General features: G+C 41.9%; 1 non-coding gene across 1 annotated transcript; it reads right to left on the reverse strand.

Annotated features, from left to right (window-relative positions):
• Positions 1-475: 475 nt before the first annotated feature.
• Positions 476-531, reverse strand: LOC135540529 (U7 small nuclear RNA). The gene has a single exon (XR_010455821.1). It is a non-coding gene; the product is annotated as a U7 small nuclear RNA (small nuclear RNA).
• Positions 532-18,668: the final 18,137 nt, after the last annotated feature.

Raw genomic sequence — 18,668 nt, forward strand, 5'->3', positions numbered from 1 at the left:
TTTTAAACAGAGCATGGGAATATTTAGTGTACTAAATTGGGAAGTACCCTCACTATAAAAAGTAGGAAAGAATTATCCCACACCGGCATTTTAGAATCAGCTTGGTTACCCATAGACGTTCACATAAAGCCAGCAATTCACAGATTCATGGATATTAAACACACATAGTTTGCCTACCAATAATGAAAACTTTGAGGGGCAATCAATATTATGAAGAGATCTGTGAGAGCCTGCCCACATGAAAAAAATATTATAGTATACTATGGTATAAATGCTGTTGTATTACTAAGTTTATATACTGTAATATTCACTGTAGTGTTTTTGTGGACTTCACTGTAGTATTCACTAGGTTTTGCACAAAAACACATGGCTGTAGTATACTGTAGTATTTACTGTAGTGTTTTTGTGGACATGACTGTAGTATACTGTAGTATTTACTATAGTGTTTTTGTTTTATGATCTTTGACATAGAAGTGTGGGCTTTCTCCTTGAGGAAACCTACTGGACAAATGTAAAAAAAAAAAAAAACTTTTCCATGACTTTTAAGAAGGTAGGACTGGGGTTTGAATGGATAGTGTCACGCTCGTCGAAAGGAAAGGACCAAGGCGCAGCGTACATTTGAGTTTATTTATAATGTCGCCAACAAAACAAGAAATAACAAACGTAACGCTACGTAGTGCTCACAGGCCACTACACATAGACAACTACCCACAATCACAGGTGGGATAAAGGGCTACCTAAGTATGATCCCCAATCAGAGACAACAATAGACAGCTGCCTCTGATTGGGATCCACACTTGTCCAGAAACAAAGAAATAAAGAACATAGAATGCCCCCCAAATCACACCCTGACCAAACCAAATAGAGACATTAAAAGGCTCTCTAAGGTCAGGGCGTGACAGATAGATTCAGAGTTTATACTCTTTTCTATAACCTGTAGCGAACACAATATACAGTATGGTCTATACTTTACATTTAGGTTTCTCACACATGGGTAGCACAATTGGGATAAGGGGAGGGGAATACAGTGTGTAGTATAGTATTCCTTACAGTATACTACATTTACATTTAAGTCATTTAGCAGACGCTCTTATCCAGAGCGACTTACAAATTGGTGAATTCACCTTCTGACATCCAGTGGAACAGCCACTTACAATAGTGCATCTAAATCATTTAAGGGGGGGGGGTGAGAAGGATTACTTATCCTATCCTAGGTATTCCTTGAAGAGGTGGGGTTTCAGGTGTCTCCGGAAGGTGGTGATTGACTACAGTTTACTACAATGTACTACATAATTCTATAGAAAGTACTGTAGTATTCTATGGTAAACAATATTATTTTTCATGTGGGTATGGGGGTGTTAACTTTCATTTCCATAAATACAATTATCCTACACATTCAATTAGTTTTCAAAATGTAGTTGACCCCTGACCAGGAGTCCCATAGGGCGGCACACAATTGGCCCAGCGTCGCCCGGTTTAGAGTTTGGCCAGGGGGGCATAACTTGGCTCATCGCACTCTTGCAAATCCTTGTGGCGGTCCGGGCGCCTGCAGGCTGACTTTAAGTCGTCAGTTTAATCTGTCTAGGACTGGGGAGCGGAACCCCGTTCCACTAGCGGAAAAGCACAAATAGAGATCAAATTAATCACAAACCTTTGATCTTCATCAGAAGACACTCATAGGACTTCATGTTACACAATAGATGTATGTTTTGTTCGATAAAGTGCATATTTATATTTAAAAAATCAAATTTTACATTGGTGCGTTACGTTCTGTAATTCTAAAACATGGGGTGATTGTGCAGAGAGCCACATGAATTCACAGAAATACTCATTATAAATGTTGATGAAAATTCTAGTGTTATGCATAGAACTTTAGATACACTTCTCCTTAAAACAACCTCTGTGTTAGATTTCAAAAAAACTTTACGGAAAAAGCATAATCTGAGTACGGCGCTCAGAGCACAAACCAGCCAGAGAAATATTCGCCATGTTGTGTAGTCAACATTATTCATAAATAGCATTATAAATATTCACTTACCTTTGATGATCTTCATCAGAATGCACTCCCAGGAATCGCAGTTCCACAATAAATGCTTGTTTTGTTCGATAATGTCCATCATTTATGTCCATTTATGTCCAATAGCTTCTTTTGTTAGGGCGTTTGGTAAACAAATCCCAAAGCACGATCTGGTCCAGTCAGACGAAATGTTCAAAAAGTTATATTACAGGTCGAAGAAACTTGTCAAACTAAGTATAGAATCAATCTTTAGGATGTTTTTATCATAAACGTTCAATAATGTTCCAACCGGAGAATTCCATTGTCTGTAGAAAAGCCATAGAACGAGAGCTACCTCTATTGTGACCCCCGCGTCATGGGGCTGACACTCTGCCAGACCACTGACTCAAAGAGCTCTAATCCGGTCCTACTTCACAGTAGAAGCCTCATTCAAGTTTCTAAAGACGGTTGACATCTAGTGGAAGCCTTAGGAAGTGCATCTTGACCCATACCCCACTGTGTATTCGATAGGGCGGAGTTCAACAACAACAAACCTCAGATTTCCCACTTCCTGTTTGGATTTTTTCTCAGGTTTTCACCTGCCATATGAGTTATGTTATACTCACAGACATCATTCAAACAGTTTTAGAAACCTGAGAGTGTTTTATATCCAATAATAATATGCCTATATTAGCATCTGGGACTGAGTAGGAGGCAGTTCACTCTGGGCACGCTATTCATCCAAAAGTGAAAATGCTGCCCCCTATCCCAAAGAAGTTATTTCCTCCGACACATTGGTCCGGCTGGCTTCCGGGTTACGCATGCGGGTGTTAAGAAGCGTGGCTTACCGTGCCATGTTTCGGGGGACATATGACTCGACCTTCGCCTCTCCCGAGCCCCCCATTAGGGAGTTGCAGCAATGAGACAATATTGTAATTGGAACGGCAACTGGATATCATGAATTTGGGGAGAAAAAGGGGGTAAAGACAAATAAAAGTACTTGCCTTCTCAAAACACAAATACGTTAATGAAAACCATATAACACCATCAAAATTGCAAATACATTCATCAAAAGAACATGACTGCCTGAAAAAAGATTAATGCAACCATACCTGAGTCCAAACAGACAAAACAGAAAGTTATTGTTTTAAAAATTCAGTAGATCATTAGATTTTCTTTCCAGTCACTAAATCATGATGATCAAAATTAGAAGTACAACTATCCAAAGGTACAGTATTATGGGCAATTACTCTCCTTTTATGCATATTTAACCAAACGTTCGCATACACATCAAATATTATTTCTGATGCATTTTCTAAATCAAAATAAGCACATTGTGTGCAGCATTGGTATTATCACAATCCAAATACAGTACATGTGTTCAATACAAAGGTCGGTTTGGTCATAGATTTGTAGACGTTCCATTGGTGCACAGAACACAATCCACAGTAGAAATAAAGAAAGGTGAATACAATAGAGGAATACAACTGTTATGAGTGCATTCAGAAAATATTCACACCCCTTGAATTGTTCAAGATGTTGTTGTGTTACTAACTGAATTTAAAATGGATTAAATTGAGGTTTTTTTTGTCACTCGCCTACATGCAAAACCCCATAATGTCAAAGTAGAATAATGTTTTTCAAAAGGTTTACCAATTTATTTATAATGAAAACCTGAAATGTCTTGCGTCAGTAAGTATTCAACCCCTTTGTTATGACCAGCCTAAATAAGTTCAGGAGTAAACATTCACATAACAAGTTGCATGGACTCACTCTGTGTGCAATAATAATTTTAAGGACTACTTCATCTCTGTACCCCACACACAGAATTATTTGTAAGGTCCCTCAGTCGAGCAGTGCATTTTTAACAGATTCGACCACAAAGACCAGGGAGGTTTTCCAATGCCTTGCAAAGAAGGGAACCTATTGGAAGTTGGGTAATCATTTAAAAAGCAGACACTGAATATCCCTTTGAGTATGGTGAAATTATGAATTACACTTTGGATGGTGTATCAATACACCCAGTCACGACAAAGATATAGACGTCCTTCCTTTTGTGCAGTAGTATTTACTGATTGCCGGATCAGTCAACACAATTGCACATTTTTCTCTTCTGATGGAAACAATTTGCTAATATTCTGTGAACAAAACACTTAATAGTGAATTTTGTATTCACTGATGACATTTGTATGTCATGTTTTGCGAAAGGTAGCCTAAGATATGCAAGTCAGGTACTAAGGCAAGAAAATTATCAGAGGTTTGATCATTGCTTTTCCGCTATAGATTACATTTCAACACAGATCTAAAATTGCTTGTACACTATCGAGAAACTGTAATGACTGAAAGGTACAGTGTGTAGTGTATTCTACAGTATACTAAAGGGGCTGAATAATTTTGCACTCCCAATTTTTCAGTTTTTGATTTGTTAAAAAAGTTTGAAATATCCAATAAATGTCGTTCCACTTCATGATTGTGTCCCACTTGTTGTTGATTCTTCACAAAAAAATACAGTTTTATATCTTTTGTTTGAAGCCTGAAATGTGGCAAAAGGTCGCAAAGTTCAAGGGGGCCGAATACTTTCGCAAGGCACTGTATAAGGGTACACGGCTTGCACGGAAGCCCGAGAGGCAGCCCCAAGATTTTTTGGGGGGTGGCACACGAGGAGATTGGTTGAGACAGGGGGGAGACCCAAGCCAACTCCTCGTGCTTATCGTGGGGAGCGTGTAACTGGTCAGGCACCATGTTATGCAGAGATGCACACGGTGTCTCCAGTGCGCTATTCTAGCCCGGTGCTCTCTATTCCAGCTCCTTGCATTGACTGGGCTCGAATCGGCATCCAGTCAGGAAGGAGGGTGCCGGCTCAGTGCTCCTGGTCACCAGTACACGTCATGGACTACATGGTCCATGTCTAGAGGCATCGATACAGACAAGGTAATGCAAAAGTTGTACAAACCTTCCATACCATTTTGTTACCATCTCACAGTATGCATCTTGATTTTATGGCTAAGTTGGCCTGTGACAGGAAGCAAAAGTTATGCATCAACATGGATATTACTGGTATGTGTTGGTGGTATTATGTTATCGTTGTTATACCATTATTATACATTTATTGTAATTATTATTATATTGATACAATTTGTTAGCGATTAAATTATTTACCGATACTCATCGGCCCCCGATTCAAATGTTTAAGATATGACTGCATCAGTCCTCGGACCCCATACCGATCCAAATGTAACATGTATTGGTCAGAAAATCAATTCAATTGTCAACACACCAGCCGGCAGGTCTGAGCATGCTCTGAGGACGCAGCTGGGGATGCCGTCTGGGCCTGAAAGCCCTGCGAGGGTTAACACATTAAATTGTTTTATTCATGTTGGCTGCAGTGAAGGAGAGTCTGCAGGTTTTGGTAGCGGGCCATGTCAGTGGTACTGTATTGTCCTCAAAGCAAGCAAAGAAGTTGTTTATTCTGTCTGGGAGCAAGACATCCTGGTCCATGACGGGGCTGGTTCTCTTTTTGTAATCTGTGATTGACTGTAGACCCTGCCACATACCTCTTGTGTCTGAACGTGAATGAGAGGAACAGCGCTTAATGGAGAAATGGAGTTGCAACTCTACTTTGTCTCTATACTGATGCTTAGCTTGTTTGATTGCTTTGCGGAGGGAATAGCTACACTGCTTGTATTTGTTAATGTTTCCGGTCACCTTGCCCTGGTTAAAACCAGTGGTTCGCGCTTTCAGTTTTGCGCGAATGCTGCCATCAATCCACGGTTCCTGGTTTGGGAATGTTTTAATTGTTGCTGTGGGTACGACATCACCGATGCACTTGCTAATAAACTCGCTCACCAAATCAGTGTATTCGTCAATGTTGTTGTTTGACGCAATGCAGAACATATCCCAATCCACGTGATCGAAGCAATCTTGAAGCGTGGAATCAGATTGGTCGGACCAGCAGACCTGAGCGCGGAAGCTTTCTGTTTTAGTCTCTGTCTATAGGCAGGGAGCAACAAAATGGATTTGTGGTCCGCTTTTCCGAAAGGAGGGCGGGGGAGGGCCTAAAAAGACGCTAAATCTAGCAACAAAATTGCTAGGTGGGCGTCACTGGTTGGTGGTGCGCGCTGGGCTATATTTGGCTATAAGAGAGGGAGGTCTGAATAGTTGAATCATAAAAGTTTTGTGATAGTTTACGGTTATTGATTCTTGGTTTGATTGTTTAGGTAACACCAGTGAAATTGAACAGGAAGTTAAGGTATACTAACATTATAATCTCTTTCCATTACGTGGACGATAATCATCGTTGTGGGGGTCTATTGGCAGGGTATTCATATCAAGCATTTTGAGACTGTTTGCAGATAGACGGAATGGGTTTTACATATAACCGTTGAGGAAATTTAAAACTAATGATTGGAGGGAGTACAATGGAATTCTCATTATTATTATTAGGTTTTGTTGGTAGTAAACATTCGGGTTTGAGGAGATGTCCATGTTTCCCAGAGACACAACATCTTAAAGGGGTACACTCACATATGGAATATTAGAAGTTTTGTTTTCTGAGTTTTAATTAAACACGTGAATTCTTTAGATAAAGGGAATGTTCTGGAAACCTGGGATATAACGAGTAGATTATGGGGATTCTAAACTATGGTTAGAATGGATTCAGTATACAGTCAGATCAGTAGCGAAAGAAGAATGTTATGCCTGCGCCACAGCAAAACCTCAGTTAACTCTTGGAACTCCCCATCCCGGATCCGGGATCGTGACTAAAGCCTCAGGCTCATTAGCATAACGCAACGTTAACGATTTCTGAAAATCGCAAATAAAATGAAAATAATGCGTCTGCTCTCAAGCTTAGCCTTTTCTTAACAACACTGTCATCTCAGATTTTCGAAATATGCTTTTGAACCATAGAAATTGACTAATTTGTGTAAGAGTATGCAAAGCTAGCATAGCATTTTGAGTAGCATTTAGCACGCAACATTTTCACAAAAACCAGATAACCAAATAAATAAAATCATTTACCTTTGAAGAGCTTCTGATGTTTTCAATGAGGAGACTCTCAGTTACATACCAAATGCGCAGTTTTTCCTGAAAGCGTCTGTGTGTAGGAGAAATCGTTCCGTTTTCTACATTGCGTCTGGCTACCGAAATGAACCGAAAATTCAGTCACCTACAACGTCAAACTTTTTCCGAATTAACTACATAATATCGACCGAAACATGACAAACGTTGTTTGGAATCAATCCTCAAGGTGTTTTTTCACATATCTCTTCATTGATATATCGTTCGTGGAAGCTTGCTTTCCTCTCTGAATCCCATGGAAAAATACTGGCAGCTGACTTTTGCGCACCAATTTCGGCGCAGGACACCGGGCGGACACCTGGTAAATGTGGTCTCTTATGGTCAATCTTCCAATGATCTGCCTACAAATACGTCACAATGCTGCAGACACCTTGGGGAAACGACGGAAAGGGCTGACTCACTCCTCTCGCATTCACAGCCATATAAGGAGACAATGGAAAACAGAGCCTCAAAAATCCTGCTCATATCCTGGATGCCATCTCATCTTGGTTTTGCCTGAAGCTCACGTTCTAGGGCACGCACAGAAAATATCTTGGTAGTTCTGGACACGTCAGAGTGTTTTCTTTCGAAAGCTATCAATTATTTGCATAGTCGAGCATCTTTTTGTGACAAAATATCTTGTTTAAAACGGGAACGTTTTTCATCCAAAAATGAAATAGCGCCCCCATAGCATCAAGAGGTTAACAACCATTCCCTTCCCATTTTATGGAATTGATACACCCAGGGGAATGGCCTGTATGGAAAGCTGTTCGTGAAGGCAGGGAAGCCAAACAAAGACAGTTGCATCGATATGCATTAACTGTATCCCCATGTGCCCATTACATCCAGACTTCCCCCTTTCACAGTTACAGGAGGACATTATTATTGTTTGGCTCGATACATCACACATGGATGGGACGTAGGGGAAGTAAGAAAATGCAATAGGACAGAGAATGTTACAACAGACAAGACAATGAGGGACCTGACTCGGTGGTTGAGTTCCAAGGACTGTAAGAGAAAAAGGCCTAGAGCGGATGTTTGGTGGTTGTGTGGAGGTCGGAAGCTGGGGCCTAACCTGCCAACAAATTGGACTGGTATTTGTGCACTAGTGCAGTTAAGCAGGCCCTTCACCCTTATCATCAAACACAAGGACCTAGAGCCAGGTAGAAGAGAAAGAATGAGTGCTCCGTCAGGATCTTTTGACAATAGAGTTTACATTGATAACATTGGAGTTCCAAAGGGGGTGCCTGATGCTAGGAATCAGATATGGGCTGGCTTGGAAGGGTGGTGTGTGTGATATTCGGAGCATAATGTGCTTTCATCCCCGATAACACAGCTCCAGACGGTGACCAAGGACTGGGCAGGGTTAACCATATTAGCTCATGAATTAGCAGAGAACTCTGGGGTGGATAATGCTCTAACAAATTGGTTTGATAGTGTGTTTGGGAAATGGAAAAAAGTCATAATCATGGTGTTGTGGGCAATTTTCACCTGTATGAGTGTTTTGCTTCTATGTGGATATTGTTTGATTCCGTGTATGAGAGGGTTGGTTACCAGAACTCTGGAGAGGTCAATGACGCAACAGATGGTGAGGTACGGACCGATTCCGAGCTCCGGCCAGTGGGATGACGAATACAGGCCTCCAGGCCTAGGAGATGGCTCTGTTTCTTTTAACTACGAGGAGCCAATGTTGGCCCCCAGTCCTGGGCCCGCTATGAGGGTCCCCAGTCTGGGGCCCACAACGAGGGTCCCCGCACCAGAGGTGCCACCAAAGTGAGGTGAGCCTGTGGTGGAGCAGGGTCTGCGTCCCGCACCTGAGCCGCCACAGCGGATAGATGCCCACCCAGAACCTCCCCTATAGGTTCAGGTTTTGCGGTCGGAGTCCGCACCTTTGGGGGAGGGTACTGTCACGCCCTGACCTTAGAGATCCGTTTTATGTCTCTATTTGGTTTGGTCAGGGTGGGATTTGGGGTGGGTGTTCTATGTTCTATTATTTGTATTACTATGTTTGGCCGGGTAGGGTTCTCAATCAGGGACAGCTGTCTATCGTTGTTTCTGATTGAGAACCATACTTAGGTAGCCCTTTTTCTTTGTGGGAAGTTGACTTAGTTTATGGCACATAGCCTTTAGCTACACAGTTTGTTTGGTAGTGTTTATTGTTTTGTTCGGCGTCTTTTCTAATAAAAGTAATACAGTGCCTTGCGAAAGTATTCGGCCCCCTTGAACTTTGCGACCTTTTGCCACATTTCAGGCTTCAAACATAAAGATATAAAACTGTATTTGTTTGTGAAGAATCAACAACAAGTGGGACACAATCATGAAGTGGAACGACATTTATTGGATATTTCAAACTTTTTTAACAAATCAAAAACTGAAAAATTGGGCGTGCAAAATTATTCAGCCCCTTTACTTTCAGTGCAGCAAACTCTCTCCAGAAGTTCAGTGAGGATCTCTGAATGATCCAATGTTGACCTAAATGACTAATGATGATAAATACAATCCACCTGTGTGTAATCAAGTCTCCGTATAAATGCACCTGCACTGTGATAGTCTCAGAGGTCCGTTAAAAGCGCAGAGAGCATCATGAAGAACAAGGAACACACCAGGCAGCTCCGAGATACTGTTGTGAAGAAGTTTAAAGCCGGATTTGGATACAAAAAGATTTCCCAAGCTTTAAACATCCCAAGGAGCACTGTGCAAGCGATAATATTGAAATGGAAGGAGTATCAGACCACTGCAAATCTACCAAGACCTGGCCGTCCCTCTAAACTTTCAGCTCATACAAGGAGAAGACATCAGACACCATGTTGCCTCAATTCGAGTCCTCATTTTAACACACCAAGCCATCACCTTCACTGACAGAGAGATATTTAAGTCTTGCATGGTGACTGAAAGAATTGGCTGACAAAATCTATGGATATTAGCCTATCAAAACATGACCCTTAACAAGTGTGTATATTTAAACTGCTACCTTAAACGACAACCAATCAAATGTTGTTGGTGTGTTGCCACATTGAAATTGCGGTTTGGCCACTCTGGCCCACACTGTTGAATATGACCTGAAACAGACTTCATCATTTATGATGTGGGAATATATTGTATAATCTTGTTGTAATGTGTTGACTGCAGTCTGTCAATCATATATGATGCCAGGCAGTATGTTCTCCTTGGGAATAACTAAAGTTTATTGAGTTTAAAATTGGTAAATGGTCGTGAGCCCTGTGTCACAGAGCCATCTTCTGTAGACACCCACAGACCCACAGACACCTCCTGCTTGCAGGGGCGAGCTGAGGGCCACACAATCCCATGAACACCCTTCTGCTTCACTTTTTCTACTCCGTTCCAGTGTCCTGCGCTTGACATTTTACACACCGCAGATTTAAAAAAAAACTGATCTACTGGAATGTTGGAAAACCACGTGTCTGCTTCTCGTCCTCCTGCGGCAATAAGAGAAATGTTACCACTCGAATGATGTCACGACGGAACTGCTTGATGTTTTGTTGCACTGTGGTTTAACGAATTAACATCCAACTGTGACCATATAAGAGAAGTGATGCCCTGTGTGACTAAGCTTTTATGTATAATGCCTTGGATTGTCATTACCATACATTATGATAATGAAATGTATGTGAAATTGTGTTGTAGTAATGTATGTAATAATGTGTTTTAGGGGATAATACAGAGAAACAGGATAATTCATTTTTACATATTTAAAAAAAAACATTTATTTAACTAGGCAAGTCAGTTAAGAACAAATTCTTATTTACAATGACGGCCTACCCCGGCCAAACCCGGACAACACTGGGCCAATTGTGCGCTGCCCTATGGGACTCCCAATCACGGCCGGATGTGATACATCACACAAAGAAATATCCAAATGATTGAATCCTTTTGAATAAAACCATGTACAATCCATTTCCCCTCATTACTATCAGTAGCCTACTGCAGATCCCCAAATCACTTGGAATTGACTAAGAATCTGCAGCCAGTGTTGTGTGTGGAAGCATCATAGCAGAACCAGGTATTCGTATGTCTCAGATGTTTGATGAATATTATTGATGAACCATAACTTTTGTGTGTGTGTGTGTGTGTGTGTGTGTGTGTGTGTGTGTGTGTGGTAGAATTAGTCCGATACCTGCTAATTATCAAAATCCAGAAAATAGACGTTAAATTCTACAACCACCTAAAAAGAAGCGATTCCCAAACCTTCCATAACAAAGCCATCACCTACAGAGAGATGAACCTGGAGAAGAGTCCCCTAAACAAGCTTAGCAACACAATTAGACATAACCAAATCACGAGAAAACAGAAAGATAATTAATTGACACATTGGAAAGAATTAACAAAAAACAGAGGAAACTAAAATGTTATTTGGCCCTAAACAGAGAATACACAGTGTCAGAACACCTGACCACTGTGACTGACCCAAATTTAAGGAAAGCTTTGACTATGTACAGATTCAGTGAGCATAGCCTTGCTATTGAGAAAGGCCGCCGTAGGCAGACCTGGCTCTCAAGAGAAGACAGGCTATATGCACACTGCCCACAAAATTAGATGGAAACTGAGCTGCAATTCCTAACCTCCTGCCAAATGTATGACCACATTAGAGAATAATATTTCCCTCAGATTACACAGACCCACAAAGAATTAGAAAACAAACCCAATTTTGATAAACTCCTATGTCTATTGGGTGAAATACCACAGTGTGCCATCACAGCAGCAAGATTTGTGACCTGTTGTTGCCACAAGAAAAGGGCAACCAGTGAAGAACGAACACCATTGTAAATACAACCCACATTTATGTTTATTTATTTTCCCTTTTGTACTTGAACTATTTGCACATAATATGACATTTGAAATGTCTGTATTCTTTGGAACTTTTGTGAGTGGAATGTTTACTGTTATTATTATAATAATAATAATAATACGTTTTCATTGTTTATTTCACTTTTGTTTATTATCTACTTCACTTGCTTAGGCAATGTAAACACGTTTCCCATGCCAATAAAGCCCCTTAAATGTAATTAAATTGAGAGAGAGCGCGAGTGAGTGACCAAGCATGCGTGACAGTTCCGGATATGTTTCTTAAGTACATTTCAAATGAGGCCTTAATAATCATACTTGACAAAATGTACATTTTGTGCTAAATCACAAGAGATAGCATATATTGTTGACACTTTAAATGTTGCCTGCATAGCAATACTGTTGTCTTAAGAATGATCAGTAATTAGGCTACAGTACTTCTGACATCTGAACCAACTGTACTATGAGGCATGCAACGAAAGCGCTAAACCACAATTCCAATCATTAACATTCGGCGCATCATAATAATCCAATCTAATAACTTTTTGCCTGAAGATTTTTGTGGGCCTTTATTATTATTTTTTTATTGACCTTTTGTAGTGTTTCTTTCTGACAGCTTGAGCTATTCTTTGATGGGTCCTTTGTTTTTGGGATCACTTGAAATGTGGTTCATGTAAGATTCTTTCTCCTGAGCATCAGTAGCCTCGAGCAGCTCCAGCAAATCCCCTCAGTCACATGAAAATCAAATCAAATCAAATTTTATTTGTCACATACACATGGTTAGCAGATGTTAATGCGAGTGTAGCGAAATGCTTGTGCTTCTAGTTCCGACAATGCAGTAATAACCAACAAGTAATCTAACTAAGAATTCCAAAACTACTGTCTTATACACAAGTGTAAGGGGATAAAGTATATGTACATAAAGATATATGAATGAGTGATGGTGCAGAGCAGCATAGGCAAGATACAGTAGATGGTATCGAGTACAGTATATACATATGAGATGAGTATGTAAACAAAGTGGCATAGTTAAAGTGGCTAGTGATACATGTATTACATAAAGATGCAGTAGATGATATAGAGTACAGTATATACGTATACCTATGAGATGAATAATGGTGGGTATGTAAACATTATATTAGGTATATATAATATATATATATATCATTTACATTTTACATTTAAGTCATTTAGCAGACACTCTTATCCAGAGCGACTTACAAATTGGTGAATTCACCTTCTGACATCCAGTGGAACAGCCACTTTACAATAGTGCATCTAAATCATTTAAGGGGGGGGTGAGAAGGATTAGTTTATCCTATCCTAGGTATTCCTTGAAGAGGTGGGGTTTCAGGTGTCTCTGGAAGGTGGTGATTGACTCCGCTGTCCTGGCGTCGTGAGGGAGTTTGTTCCACCATTGGGGGGCCAGAGCAGCGAACAGTTTTGACTGGGCTGAGCGGGAACTGTACTTCCTCAGTGGTAGGGAGGCGAGCAGGCCAGAGGTGGATGAACGCAGTGCCCTTGTTTGGGTGTATATATATAATATATATAATATATATTAGGTTGTTTAAGTGGTTAGTGATATATTTTGCATCATTTCCCATCAATTCCCATTATTAAAGTGGCTGAAGTTGAGTCAGTGTGTTGGCAGCAGCCACTCAATGTTAGTGGTGGCAGTTTAACAGTCTGATGGCCTTGAGATAGAAGCTGTTTTTCAGTCTCTCGGTCCCAGCTTTGATGTACCTGTACTGACCTCGCCTTCTGGATGATAGCGGGGTTGAACAGGCAGTGGCTCGGGTGGTTGTTGTCCTTGATGATCTTTATGGCCTTCCTGTAACATCGGGTGGTGTAGGTGTCCTGAAGGGCAGGTAGTTCGCCCCCGGTGATGCGTTGTGCAGACCTCACTACCCTCTGGAGAGCCTTACGGTTGTGGGCAGAGCAGTTGCCGTACCAGGAGGTGATCCAGCCCGCCAGGATGCTCTCGATGGTGCATCTGTAGAAGTTTGAGAGTGCTTTTGGTGACAAGCCGAATTTCTTCAGCCTCCTGAGGTTGAAGAGGCGCTGCTGCGCCTTCTTCACGATGCTGTCTGTGTGAGTGGACCAATTCAGTTTGTCTGTGATGTGTATGCCGAGGAACTTAAAACTTACTACCCTCTCCACTACTGTTCCATCGATGTGGATAGGGGGGTGTTCCCTCTGCTGTTTCCTGAAGTCCACAATCATCTCCTTAGTTTTGTTGACGTTGAGTGTGAGGTTATTTTCCTGACACCACACTCCGAGGGCCCTCACCTCCTCCCTGTCGGCCGTCTCGTCGTTGTTGGTAATCAAGCCTACCACTGTTGTGTCGTCCGCAAACTTGATGATTGAGTTGGAGGCGTGCGTGGCCACGCAGTCGTGGGTGAACAGGGAGTACAGGAGAGGGCTCAGAACGCACCCTTGTGGCGCCCCAGTGTTGAGGATCAGCGGGGTGGAGATGTTGTTGCCTACCCTCACCACCTGGGGGCGGCCTGTCAGGAAGTCCAGTACCCAGTTGCACAGGGTGGGGTCAAGACCCAGGGTCTCGAGCTTGATGAGGAGCTTGGAGGATACTATGGTGTTAAATGCTGAGCTGTAGTCGATGAACAGCATTCTCACATAGGTATTCCTCTTGTCCAGATGGGTTAGGGCAGTGTGCAGTGTGGCTGAGATTGCATCGTCTGTGGACCTATTTGGGCGGTAAGCAAATTGGAGTTGGTCTAGGTTGTCAGGTAGGGTGGAGGTGATCTGGTCCTTGACTAGTCCCTCAAAGCACTTCATGATGACGGAAGTGAGTGCTACGGGGAGGTAGTTGTTTAGCTCAGTTACCTTAGCTTTCTTGGGAACAGGAACAATGGTGGCCCTCTTGAAGCATGTGGGAACAGCAGACTGGTATAGGGATTGATTGAATATGTCCGTAAACACACCAGCCAACTGGTCTGCACATGCTCTGACGGCGCGGCTGGGGATGCCGTCTGGGCCTGCAGCCTTGCGAGGGTTAACACGTTTAAATATTTTACTCACCTCGGCTGCAGTGAAGTAGAGTCCGCATGTTTTTGTTGCAGGCCGTGTCAGTAGCACTGTATTGTCCTCAAAGCGGGCAAAAAAGTTATTTAGTCTGCCTGGAAGCAAGACATCCTGGTCTGTGACTGGGCTGGTTTTCTTTTTGTAGTCCGTGATTGACTGTAGACCCTGCCACATACCTCTTGTGTCTGAGCCGTTGAATTGAGATTCTACTTTGTCTCTATACTGACGCTTAGCTTGTTTGATAGCCTTGCGGAGGGAATAGCTGCACTGTTTGTATTCAGTCATGTTACCAGTCACCTTGCCCTGATTAAAAGCAGGGTTCGCGCTTTCAGTTTCACGCGAATGCTGCCATCAATCCACGGTTTCTGGTTTGGGAATGTTTTAATTGTTGCTATGGGAACGACATCTTCAACGCACATTCTAATGAACTCGCACACCGAATCAGCGTATTCGTCAATGTTGTTGTCTGACGCAATACGAAACATATCCCAGTCCACGTGATGGAAGCAGTCTTGGAGTGTGGAATCAGCTTGGTCGGACCAGCGTTGGACAGACCTCAGCGTGGGAGCTTCTTGTTTTAGTTTCTGTCTGTAGGCAGGGATCAGCAAAATGGAGTCGTGGTCAGCTTTTCCGAAAGGAGGGCGTGGCAGGGCCTTATATGCGTCACGGAAGTTAGAATAACAATGATCCAAGGTTTTGCCAGCCCTGGTTGCGCAATCAATATGCTGATACAATTTAGGGAGTCTTGTTTTCAGATTAGCCTTGTTAAAATCCCCAGCTACAATGAATGCAGCCTCAGGGTGTATGGATTCCAGTTTGCAAAAAGTCAAATAAAGTTCGTTCAGAGCCATCGATGTGTCTGCTTGGGGGGGAATATATACGGCTGTGATTATAATCTAAGAGAATTCTCTTGGTAGATAATGCGGTCGACATTTGATTGTGAGGAATTCTAAATCAGGTGAACAGAAGGATTTGAGTTCCTGTATGTTTCTGTGATCACACCACGTCTCGTTAGCCATAAGGCATACACCCCCACCCCTCTTCTTACCAGGAAGATGTTTGTTTCTGTCGGCGCGATGCGTGGAGAAACCCGCTGGCTGCACCGACTCCGATAGTGTCTCTCCAGTGAGCCATGTTTCCGTGAAGCAAAGAACGTTACAGTCTCTGATGTCCCTCTGGAATGCTACCCTTGCTCGGATTTCATCAACCTTGTTGTCAAGAGACTGGACATTGGCGAGAAGAATGCTAGGGAGTGGTGCACGATGTGCCCGTCTCCGGAGTTTGACCAGAAGACCGCCTCGTTTCCCTCTTTTACGGAGTCGTTTTTTTGGGTCGCCGGCTGGGATCCATTCTGTTGTCCTGGGTGAAAGACAGAACACAGGATCCGCTTCGCGAAAGTCATATTCTTGGTCGTACTGATGGTGAGTTGACGCTGATCTTATATTCAGTAGTTCTTCTCGACTGTATGTAATGAACCCTAAGATGACCTGGGGTACTAATGTAAGAAATAACACGTAAAAAAAAAAAAAACGGCATAGTTTCCTTTTCCGGCGCCGACGCGGGTGGCAAGAATGAGATGGCGCATTGGGTCCATTACAATGATTTCCTGTCTTCCATAATTATTTGAGTGAACATGTTATTGTCTCTGTATACTCAAATGATTTACCCTCACAATAAGAAACTGCATTCGTATGGGCATTTATGTCTTAATTGAGTTTTCAAAACAAATTGCATTGAAATGGGTTTGAATCCCCAAAGTAGGTGTAATTTTAATATAAATGAGAAGAAATCCACATTAGCCTTCGTAGTTCTTTCTGTCAGTCTTCAACAAGTTAACTCTTGGATATGAGGGGAATGAGGCATGTGACTGTCTATTAATTCAAGTACTTTTTTATTTTTACTGTCAGTTGACTCAAGTCAATCAACGTGTGATTCAAATCCTTTAACACTCAATTTTCAGTTGCAGCAAAGTACAAGGCCACAACCTCAAATTATATTATATATGTGTATGTAAGAAAAGCAATGCATTTCCAATGTCTCAAACAAGACGGTCTGGAATTCAATCATTGCAGATGATAGTTTTCCACACTGCCCTTTACAGCAGCAAGTCCGGGTGAGAAGAAGTTGACACTTGATTTAGGAATTGGCAGTGCTGTTGTGTGCCCTGGGTGACTTCTCAGCCAAGTTTGGCATCAATACTGAACAGTTCACAACACTGTGCAAATCAAACACACTTCTGAAATGGCAGAATGGAAAATGTAACATCTGCAATGATTGAATGCCAGCTCAAAATGGTTAATGCTCCATGATGTAAGTTACTCTCAAAACCAAAATAATGTCTTTTGAGATAATGGGGTATTTTGTAGAAACATTATCCATGATTATTTAAAGAGGAAAATATTTAAAAAACAGAGGAAAATAGTGGCAACTTCAGTGGCAAAACCAAGGACCCATTCACTGGGAAAAAGATAAATAACATTTCCGAACATAAACGCTACCAAGACACCGTCTAAGCTCGTCCAATAGCACCGCTTATTTATGCTTCAAAAGCGATTACTCCCACTTGAGGTTAATGTATGCGTCCTAACTCTGTGTGGAACAGACGTTTGGCATGACTTGAATTTTCCAACTTGGATTATGATGTCGAAGGAGCACAAAGGGTAGTCCAGTAAATAGAGCAGCGTGCTGCTTGGGGCCAAATGAAATGGAGCTCAGGCACAGATTCTGTGCCACAGACGGGGAGAGATAAGGCTTCTATTTCAAGGGAAGCGAGGAGGGAGCATTGTCACTGCAAATAAGTCACGACTACGACTCGATTGGAGAGGAAAACCAAAATGGTGTGAAAATACATACGACATTTTGCTTTACAAAGCTCAGCTACATGCTTCGTATTGTTTTATAACACTTAGCATAGCAGAATATAGGGTATGTAATCCTCTCATTGATTTACATTCATGCCTGACTATAAAGTGCATGAGGGCTAAAATTGCAGATTATGCTAATCAGCTGATTATGGGTTCAGATATGCAGATATGTCAATCATTTTGTCTGAGAGAATGAGTCCTTGTTTTACAGTAGCTTTAATGAGCCTCAACCTCTTTAAGCCTGCCACCCTTCTTCTCAATATCTCTTCTCTTCCACCAGACGCTAGTAGACGATAGTTGATATCTGTGTGCTCATGACAAAGACAGATATCAGTTGGGTGTGCTATCTTCTTCAAATAATCACTGCCTTGCTCTCACCTCAGTTTTGATAGGGAGTTTGTTTGCTTCACACTGGAAAGGGAGGCACATAAGCCATATGGAAATGGCTATTTGAATGCCTCTGGTTTATTATCAATCAGAATGTATTTGGCAGCAAGTGGTCATAACTTTGAAACTACTGTTCATGCACTGTACAGTGTCTTAGAGAGTAACATGATACAACGCATGTAGTCCGTCACACACTGTGAACACGTGTAAAAGGGCTGAACACACACACACACATTCAATAAAGCTTGCAAGTGATGGGAAATCACACAACGTACCCCTATCGTTCACGTCTCTGCTACAACGCTTCCAAACGTATCGACAGACTGAAACCTTGTCACTTTGATGAACACATTGGGGAGAACTGAAACACTACTAAGATCCTCTTTTTTTCACCTCTCCTCTACGGATCCACCTCTAAATCATCCATCCCCTGAATCCATAATATGGACTTCAAGACAATTAATGGAGATATCCAATCTCCATATACCACCTCCACGGTCAAAGGGCCTGGAAACAGT

This window comes from Oncorhynchus masou, chromosome 5, assembly GCF_036934945.1.
Source record: "Oncorhynchus masou masou isolate Uvic2021 chromosome 5, UVic_Omas_1.1, whole genome shotgun sequence".
Lineage (NCBI taxonomy): Eukaryota > Metazoa > Chordata > Actinopteri > Salmoniformes > Salmonidae > Oncorhynchus > Oncorhynchus masou.